Here is a 10148-nt window from a genome sequence, read left to right as displayed (position 1 = left end):
TTGAAATTACAATGAGGTATCACCTTATACCTATTAAAAAAGCAAATGTTAGCTAGGATGTAAAGAAAAGATTAGTTTGGTAAACTGTTGGTGGGGATGTAAATTGGTACAACCATTATGGAAAATATGAACATGCCTGAAAAAATTAAATATAAAACTACCATGGGATTTAACAACTCCAATCTTCACATTTATCTAAAGGAATTGACATCAGGATCTCAGAAAGATGCCTACACCCCCCTGAGCAGTGCAGCACTATTCACAATAATTAAGGTATGGAGACAATCTAAATGTCCCTGGATGGATGAATGAATAAAGAAAATATGGCATATATGTACAATTCAGTATTATTCAACCTTTAGAAAAGAAGAAAATGTTGCTATTCGTGGCAACATATATTAACCTAGAGGACATTATGCTTAGTGAAATAAACCAGACACAGCAGACAGTTACAGAATGAGGTCACTCACTTGTGGAATCTAACATAGTCAATTTACAGGAGCAGAGAATAGGATGGTGGTTGACAAGGGCCAAGGAGAGGGGTAAATGGGGAAGTGACCATCAAAGGTACAAAGGTTCAGTTTTATAAAATGAATAAGTGCTGGAATTCTATTATACCACATATAGCTAACAATACTATGTTGTGTACTTATAATCTGATAAGAAGTTCAGTTCAGTTCAGTCTCTCAGTTGTGTCTTACTCTTTGTGACCCCATCGACTGCAGCACACCAGGCTTCCCTGTCCATCACCAACACCCAGAACTTGCTCAAGCTCATGTCCATCGAGTTGGTGATGCCGTCCAACCATCTCATCCTCTGTCGTCCTCTTCTCCTCCTGTCTTCAATCTTTTCCAGCATCAGGGTCTTTTACAATGAGTCAGTTCTTTGCATCAGGTGGCCAAAGTATTGGAGCTTCAGCTTCAGCACCAGTCCTTCCAATGAATATTCAAGACTGATTTCCTTTAGGATTGACTGGTTTGATCTCCTTGCTGTCCAAGGGACTCTCAGGAGTCTTCTCCAGCACCACAGTTCAAAAGCATCAATTCTTTGGCTCTTGGCTTTCTCTATGGTCCAACTCTCACATCCATACATGACTACCAGCAAAAACCATAGCTTTGAATATACAAACATCTTCCAGTAAGGTAATGTCTCTGCTTTTTAAGATGTTGTCTAGGTTTGTCACAGTTTTTCTTCCAAGGAGCAAGCATCTTTTAATTTCATGGCTGCAGTCACCATCTGCAGTGATTTTGATGCCGAAGAAAATAAAGTCTGTCATTGTTTCTCCATCTATTTGCCATGAAGTGATGGGACCGGATGCCATGATCTTAGTTTTTTGAATGTTGAGTTTTAAGCCAGCTTTTTCACTCTCCTCTTTCACTTTCATCATGAGGCTCTTTAGTTCCTCTTCACTTTCTGCCATAAAGGTGGTGTCATCTGCATATCTGAGGTTATTCGTATTTCTCCCAGCAATCTTGACTCCAGATTGTGCTTCATCCAGTATGCCATTTTGCATGATGCACTCTACATATAAGTTAAATAAGCAGGGTGATAATATACAGCCTCATACTGCCTTCCCAATTTGGAACCATGTTCTGTTCTAACTGTTGCTTCTTGATCTGCATGCACATTTCTCAGGAGGCAGGTAAGGTGGTCCGGTATTCCCATCTCTTTATGTATTTTCCACAGTTTGTTGTGATCCACACAGTCAAAGGGAAGCAGAGGTAGATGTTTTCCTGGAACTCTCTTGCTTTTTCAGTAATCCAATGGATGTTGGCAATTTGGTCTCTGGTTCCTCTGCCTTTTCTAAATCCAGTTTGAACATCTGGAATTTCTTGATTCATGTACTGTTGAAGCCTGGCTTGGAAAATTTTGAGCATTACTTTACTAGCATGTGAAATAAGGGGTAAAATTTTATTTTAGGTATTCCTATTACTACTATTAAATGAGGCAAGTGGGAACTTTGGGTAGTAACAAATATTTCTATGACCTTGATGGTGGTGATGTTGTCATAGATGTGTATTTATCCATGAACTCATGGATCAGTAAATATCAAATATGTACAGTTTCTTTATATGTCAATCATATCTCAATAAATTGGCTTAAATTTTTTTTTAAAGCAAGAACTTAGGAAAGGTTTGGATGGTTTTTGGTTTTGTTTCACTTTCTTGCCTAGGCTTCTATAACTCAGTCATGGCTAACCTATTCCAGATTGAGCCAAAACAGTAATTTATTTCATTATCTGGAAAAGCATTACCATATTTTTAAAAATTTCATATTTTAATAGGGCTTTGTGTAAAATTAAATGAAGCCCTCCATGTATTCCTGTAATGTGGTTATTAGCAACTTACTTTCCACTAGTATCTTCATCTACCAAACTCAACCCTGGGAAAAGAAGACTTTGGTTCATCTATGACAATCAAACATTTTTTTTAAGTTGAGAAAACCAAGGCTCAGAATAATTAACTGATGTTGATGTGTTCTAACTAAGTAACTTTGATTGGAGACAACTCAGAGCTAGAATCACTAACTGCAGTGCTAGTTAAGCCATATGTGTGGCAGCCAGCTGATAGATTTTGCTGTTTACTTATGATTCTGCAAAGAAGAGGTATACCTTGCAAAGTGGCAGTAAATAACTATGATGACTAGAGTTTCTGCCTGTTTGTTCTCTGGTACTACTTTGGGCAAATAGCCCCTGCTAAGAACATTACTTTGTTGACAGATTAGCAGGTTCTAAAATATCCTTTACAAAAGGATGGGTGGCCATGATTCATGGTTTGCCGGTGCTTAGAGAGCATAAGTTGAGTAAGTTTAGAACCTTGCATAATTAGGCTTACAGTATTATTTCTTTATAAAAGATATGTTGGAAAACAGCTGTCCTCAGTTTGCCCATGATTTTCCCGATTTGGCATTAAAAGTCCAACATCCTTCAGTCTCTGGTAAACCGGGACAGATGGTTAGTCAACATAATCTAGAATGGGATATTTAGGTCATAACTGCGAAATCTCATTAGAAGGAAGTCTAAGTTTTCTCATTAGTATTTCAATACTCACCCATCTTTATTCTTAATTAAATGTATAGGTATGGAGTCTTGATCACTTTATAATTGCATGCCATTCTCTGCCAAATAAAGGCTGATTCTGTTAGTTCCTTTAGGATTTGATTGTTATCATTCTTCTTTATTGCCTTAGTATACTTGGAATATCAATTTGAAATTAAAGGTTACTCTTCTTCTGGATGACTTTGCAAGGGCAAAGTCTTTCCCAAGGCCTCTTTGGAATTTGCGACAGGCATGGAGAGTTTTATAAATGTAATTCTTTGTTATTCAGAAGCCAGCAATGTAACTGTTGTAATACGATCTTGCAAACAGGTCAAGTGACTGAACATTGTAAAAGGAATTTCATTCTTAACTTTTCGGTCAACTTGCACCTCTACCTTCCTTTGAATAAAGTTAATTTGTGTGGGGATAATCAGATCTGTTCTTATATGAAGAAAAAACTGCTCACTAGTCATTGTTACTACTCTCTGTATTTCTTAAACAACACTTTTCACATATGTAATTAAAATTAATTGTTTGTTAACACAGGCCCCCTGATTTATTCTCAACTCCCTGAAGAAAGAACAAGCCTGTCTTGTTGACCAGTGTATTTGTAGTATTTATGCAGCCAGAAAATAAGTACATAGTACATATTGATTCAATGGATATTTTGATGGAGGATAGATGGATGAATGCATGAATGGATGGATATGTGCATGCTTGAATGGATGGGTGAAACTTACAGCTAAAGCTAGCCCAGTGCAATTATAAAAAGATGCCATAATTTTGGCAGGCCCTGTTGATTTATATAGTCCTTCACTTTTATAAAATATGGATATAAAAGGACCTAATGATTATTTTCCTTCTTTTCCTCTGGATGGGAGCAGACATGTGGAAGTGCTACTGTACCCATGAACGGAAGGACAGGAAAGAGACCAGATAACAAACAACTTGTTTGGATCATAAGCTCACTAATTCTGCTCCTCCTTCAAACTAAGAAGCTTGGAGCTGAGCATCTTCTGGATCAAGCAATTGAAATCACTTTTCTACAGATAAGGAAAAGGAGGAACAGATGTATTCATTTACTTGCCAAAGGTTACACAATACATTATTAAGAGGATCAACAATAAAAGCCAGATCTGCTGTACCTAGCTCCTGAATGCTTTAGGCTGTCTGCTTAAGTGCAGTCCAGTTCTTCAATGCTTCTTCATGGAGCCAGATTCCATGAATCAATCTCTGGTCTGCTCGATCCAGGTTAACAAAACTAAGCGGCCTTTATTCTTTGGCAGAGCCTGTTGCTAAACCAGATTCCTCATCTTCAGCCTCTTCTAATCAAAGTAAATCTTATTTTCCATGCCCTGTGGGAAGTATCAGGGAAATGTCTTGCAAACTATTTGACATTTGAGAAAAATAATAGCACACTGAGGAAAACTTTCAAGGTGAGCAGCGAGTTAGCATTCCTTCCCCTGAGGATCACACTCAAAAAGATTTCACATTTGCTTTCAAAGTTATGCAATTTATCCATACTTCACACAGTTAGAATTCTGGATTTATATGGAAGATTTCTTTTTTCTGTATTCTTTATAAATTGTGAATGCTGTTCCTGAGTTGAAGGTTATCCACAGTAATAGAAATGCAGTCAGGTGGAAACTTTCTACAGCAGAACTATTACTGGGTCCATGGCATGATATCTCTACATACAATATGCTATGGGCATAAATGAGGGGAGGAAAAAATGGCCCTGAAATAGGATTTCCCCTCTAACTGAGCCCATTCTAAGTAAGGAAGAAATTACTTTATTGGATAAATGCCACTAGCTTCTATTCAATATTCATTTAAAAGAAACACTTCTGATAGCTTTATTTCTGCACATTTTCAACAAATAACAATCCAAAGAATCAGAACTTGCCATATTCACTTTTATGCAGCTCACTAAATGACCAGTAAGAGAGATAGCACTTCTCCTTCTTCATGGTTAGTTTCCTCCAAAATGGAGCAATTAACAAATGTATGAGCTAAAATTTAGATCCTTTCCTCCCAACATTTTACCTCCATGCCAAATGCAAAAATGCAAACACGTTGGTAATGCATTATATTTAAGAAAATACTAGGTCTTTATTCTAAAAGCTAATTTGATTGATAAGTCCAAACAGGTGGCTTATGGCTCAGTAAGAGCTATTATTAGTTACTTTGCTAGAAAGTATTTTCTTATTTCCTCTAAAAGTTGGGCAAACTGAATGCTTAAACTTCACTTAGGCTCAGTACAGTATGAGAAAATGTTCTTGTTGGCTACTTGACAGGGTAAATAAAATAAGAAACTACTGGGAGAAGAGAATATATTGCTCCCTGAAGGTGCAAATGTTTCTTCGAGCTGAAAATTACACATTTATGAGAAAAGCCAAGTGCCTCCCAATGGAGAGTTGGGTGTCTCAAATCAGCTGAAGTTTAAATGAAATACATATATTGAATAGATAGCTAAATTTCACAAATGGAATTGAAGGGGATGCATTTTCCCATGTCAAAACATTTCACAGGTTTAAATAATCAGGATGAAGCATCATTTCTTGGAATTAATTCATTTAAAAAATAAATTGGTTTAAAAATCAACAATATTTTCATGTAAATGTTTCTATTTTCTCCTTTTCCAATTTTTTCTGCCTCTTTTACTGTCCAGAGATTTCTAAGAGACTTTGATTTAATTATGCATCAAAGGGTTTTCTATCTGTTTTCACCCGTGGTTGATATACCCCAGTTGCCCTTTTACCAATCTTCCCTTTTGCTGATATCAAATCATCTAGCTGTCCTCTATTTATTATTGCTGATCCCCAAATGGTTTACATTTAAAACATCAACATTTTCATAAAAATACAAACAAGCAAAATGATAACAGTCTAGCATTGTCATAAGTAAGACTAAATGCACTGTATACTCACCTAGAATGTCTCTGCAACAAGAGATTAACCCATTCTGATGGTAGCACTGATGCTGTGTTGTTGGACATTCTATCTTTAAACTTGATTGCCTCTTAAAGTTAGTTATTAATACTTTCTTTGCTGCCTATACAATTTCAGCCAGCCTATACATTCATCTGTTATTTTTCTGCTGATATAAAACTAGCATCCAGAGTTTTTTTGCTTTTTTACTCTGGTGCCAATAGACGACTCCATCTAAGTTCACTGATGCTTTGTTTATCATATACAGAACAGCTCAGGACATATTATGACTGTGGTCTGTGGCAGGCTCCTATGGTGCTCTGACAGAGCCTTAACCGAGAGAAGGGGACACAATTTCCTCTCTCTAAAGGCATAGTCATGTGACCAAGTTGTGTGCCTGTGGGACCGCATCTGTCCAGGGGAGGCAGGGGGGCATCTTTTCCAAATTTGCACATTGATGATGTACAAACTAATAGTGTCTTTGAATGAATTTATTTTCTTCTTCACTCTCCTTTTTCCTAAAATTTGCATGTCTATTAACATCAATGAAATTTGGAGACTTTAATTCCTTCCTTACCTCTACCCCTCACTTCTCTCCCTATTTAGTTAGCTTCTAGGTTCTGTTAAAAGGCACCTTATACACATTTTTTTGCTGTTCCTCATTTACTCCGGTGAAGGAAATGGGGCACAGTAGTCTTAGAGCCGAACACTGAACATGAACAGATATGGAATAAGCCATTTTTGTTCAGGAGCTCAGCAACGGCCCCTTGGTCCCCTTCTACCAGACTGATCCTTCTTTAACTCCCACAGTATCAGAGCGTTCATTCTAAAATATAAAGTTCATCTTGTCGCATCTCTGTTTATAGTTTCTGGTAAACTGAATAGTAGCTTCTAGAAAATATTTATGTCTTAATTCCCCAAGCCTTTAACAAGATTAAAGGAGTTTTGCATATATGATTAAGTTAAGGATGCTGATGGGGAGATTATCCTAGATTTTCCAGGTGGGCCTAGGTTAATCACAGGAATCCTAACAGTGAGGCAGGAGGATCAGAGTTAGTAGGAGAGATGATGGTGGAAGTAAAAGGTAGGGGCGATGTAAGGAAAGAGCCGTGAATCAAGGAATGCAGGCAGCCTTTAGAGTATGAAGAAGAAGGCAAAGACAATGGATCCCCTCTTAGAGGCTGCAGAAGGAACCAGCCAAGCCGACACTCTGATTTCAGGCTAGGGAGACTGATTTCAGAGTTTGGACCTCCAGAAATGTTAGATGATAAATTCATGTAGTTTAAAGTGACCGAATTTGTGGGCATTTTTTACAGCAGCATTTGAACACTAATGCATCATCTTTCAATTCCTCTTTGTAATTTTCTGAACACATTTCAAACTTCATAACTTAGCACAGAAGTCCTTCCATGATGTATCACTGCACAGTTCTCTGACCTTATTTGTAGCCACTCATCAAAGGTGCTTTTTTCTACTAGCTCTAAATTACTCTTCATCTCTGGAATTTCCAGTTAATAGGCCACTTCAAACTGCTTCTGAGTATAGGAATTAGGAATATCTTTCCTTTTTTGTTTCCCACTAAAGCCTACTTGTCATTTTCTTCAGGAAATCTTTTCTGTTACTGTAATCCACTGTGGAAAATGCACAAATGAAAGAGAAACAAGTGAATAAAAAATTCAGTAAGCAGAATACTTATTTCACCTATTTCCCACAGTCTTAAGTTTCAGTTTTTGTCACCATCTCTATCTATAGGTTGAGTGTTTAGATCTCAGCCTCCATAATTTTTCTTCATACTTAAATGCTTCTCTTGTAGGGACTAATTTCCTATTTGGATGGATTATTTTTGAAGAGGTCATAAATATGCAATACGCAAACCATCACTGGAGAGGAATATTCCTTAGTTCTCTAGGGAGATCATTTTTGTTTTAACAACTGGTGTTAACTTTCTGCACCTGTGACCGTCACTGGGACTTGGTATTAGATGTCTGACTCAACAAGAGTTCTGACCAGAGTTACTGCAGCCAGAGCAAAGTCCCCATTGAGAGAAATACCTGTACTCTCTGCACAATATATACAGCATGGTGATGTATTCTTTGGGGAACAGCACTTAAATGAAACAAAATTCCACCAAAGACAGCACATCTAACAAGAGGAAAGTTCCATCTACAATTAATAGTACATCTAAATAGTAAGCCTGGTAACCACTAAAAGGAATCCTTGAATATTTAAGAGGATCTAATTAAAATTAATAGGAAAAACAGTATGACAAAATTTAATAAGTACATTTCTGTCTCCCTTTATGAGAGCACATGCCCAATTCTTAAAGTAGTTTCAATGCCCATATCCATTATGCTCACATTTGTTTTCTTTACTAGCTTTCTTTCTCAAACTGTATGATTAATTTTGTCAATAAACAATTCACGTGATGTTTTAAACAGCTTCTGCATGCTCAAATCTATGAGATGTGTTTTCATCTTCATTCTCTCACTCTTTAGCCTTGTCCTCGACGTTCACACAAATTACAAATGCAGGTGCCATTTTCTACAGTGTGAGCTAAGGAAATAAAGTCAACATGTACAACGAGGAGCACAGAGAAGAGTCTTCTTGGTTGTACATCGCTTTCTCCTACCTCCAGGTTTAAAGTTCTTGTTGGGCTACCCACCTGGCACTAGTGGGGAAGAACCTGCCTGCCAATGCAGGAGACGTAACAGACACAGGTTCCATCCTTGGGTCAGGAAGATACTCTGGAGGAGGAAATAGCAACCTACTCCAGTGTTCTTGCCTAGAGTGTTCCATGGACAGAGGAGCCTGACTGGCTACAGTCCATGGGGTCTCAAAGAGTTGGACACGACTAAAGTGACTTAGCATGCACACTAGCACACACTCAGGCCTCTGTTACACTTTGCCTCCCTTAATAACATCACCACTGGAATTAATTTTTATTAGTTCACTCAGAACTGAGTGGAAGGATGTGTGTATCCGGAATCCCATCCTTCTCATATATTGACTTTGACTTTAACATGGCTTCCCTTGTGGCTCAGCTGGTAAATAATCCGCCTGCAATGCTGCTGACTTGGGTTTGATCCCTGGGTTGAGAAGATCCCCTGGAGAAGGGAGTGGCTACCCACTCCAGTACTCTGGCCTGGAGAATTCCATGGACTATATAGTCCATGGGGTTGCAAAGAGTTGGACATGACTGAGCGACTTTCACTTTCACTTTAACATGAGTCACATCTTCTCCACATTCCAGAGATGTGCCCAGTTATTGCATCTGTATGAAGTAATAGTTCATGGAGCAGAAAATTTTAAGTGATCAGTAAATCAATATTGGCTACTATCATTTGGAATTGTTTTCACTTGGGTGCATGATGGTTTCCTAACAAGAGATCAAAAATCACTTATAGTAGCAACTTCCTATGTCAGGAATCATGATTCTCCGGTGGCTCAGACAGTAAAGAATCCATCTGCAGTGTCGGAGACCTGGGTTCGATCCCTGGGTTGGGACTATCCCCCTGAGAAGGGAATGGCAGCCCACTCTAGTATTCTTGCCTGGAGAATCCCATGGACAGAGAATCTTGGTGGGCTGCAGTCCACGGGGTCGCCAAGAGTTGGACACCACTGAGTGACTAAACACATGTCATAGCACATAGCACATGTCAGACATCATAGATCCTCCCAACCTAAGGTAGTCATCATGGGTTGTAGTTGATGTAGTATCTTCATCATAGCACATGTCAGACTTCACAGATTCTCCCAACCTAAGGTAGTCATCATGCGTGGTAGTTGGTAGTATCTTCAGAAGCATTGGACATTATTTTGAATCTCTTCTTTTTTTAACTGCTTAATTGGTTTAGTTATGTTGTTTGGTTAAGCTCCATTATTATCTATTTTATTAATAAAATGGAGTAGCAGGATTTCCCTGGTGGTCTAGTGGTTAAGTAAGACTCCATGCTGCCAGTGCCGAGGGCCCAGGTTCAATCCCTGGCTGGAGAACAGGATCGAGTCCACATGCCACAGCTAAGACCTGGCACAGTCAAATAAAAATAAATAAATAAAGTGAGAGTAGCAATCTTCCTCTGCTAGATACATAGAAAGCAACATCTCCATCCTTCAGATGCAGACCTTTATGCTCCATATACAGGGTTCATATGCAAGGTCATTTATACTTTAACTTTTCCACA

Source organism: Odocoileus virginianus, chromosome 20 (genome assembly GCF_023699985.2).
Source record: "Odocoileus virginianus isolate 20LAN1187 ecotype Illinois chromosome 20, Ovbor_1.2, whole genome shotgun sequence".
NCBI classification, from domain to species: Eukaryota; Metazoa; Chordata; class Mammalia; order Artiodactyla; family Cervidae; genus Odocoileus; species Odocoileus virginianus.
This window is presented reverse-complemented; position numbering follows the sequence as displayed.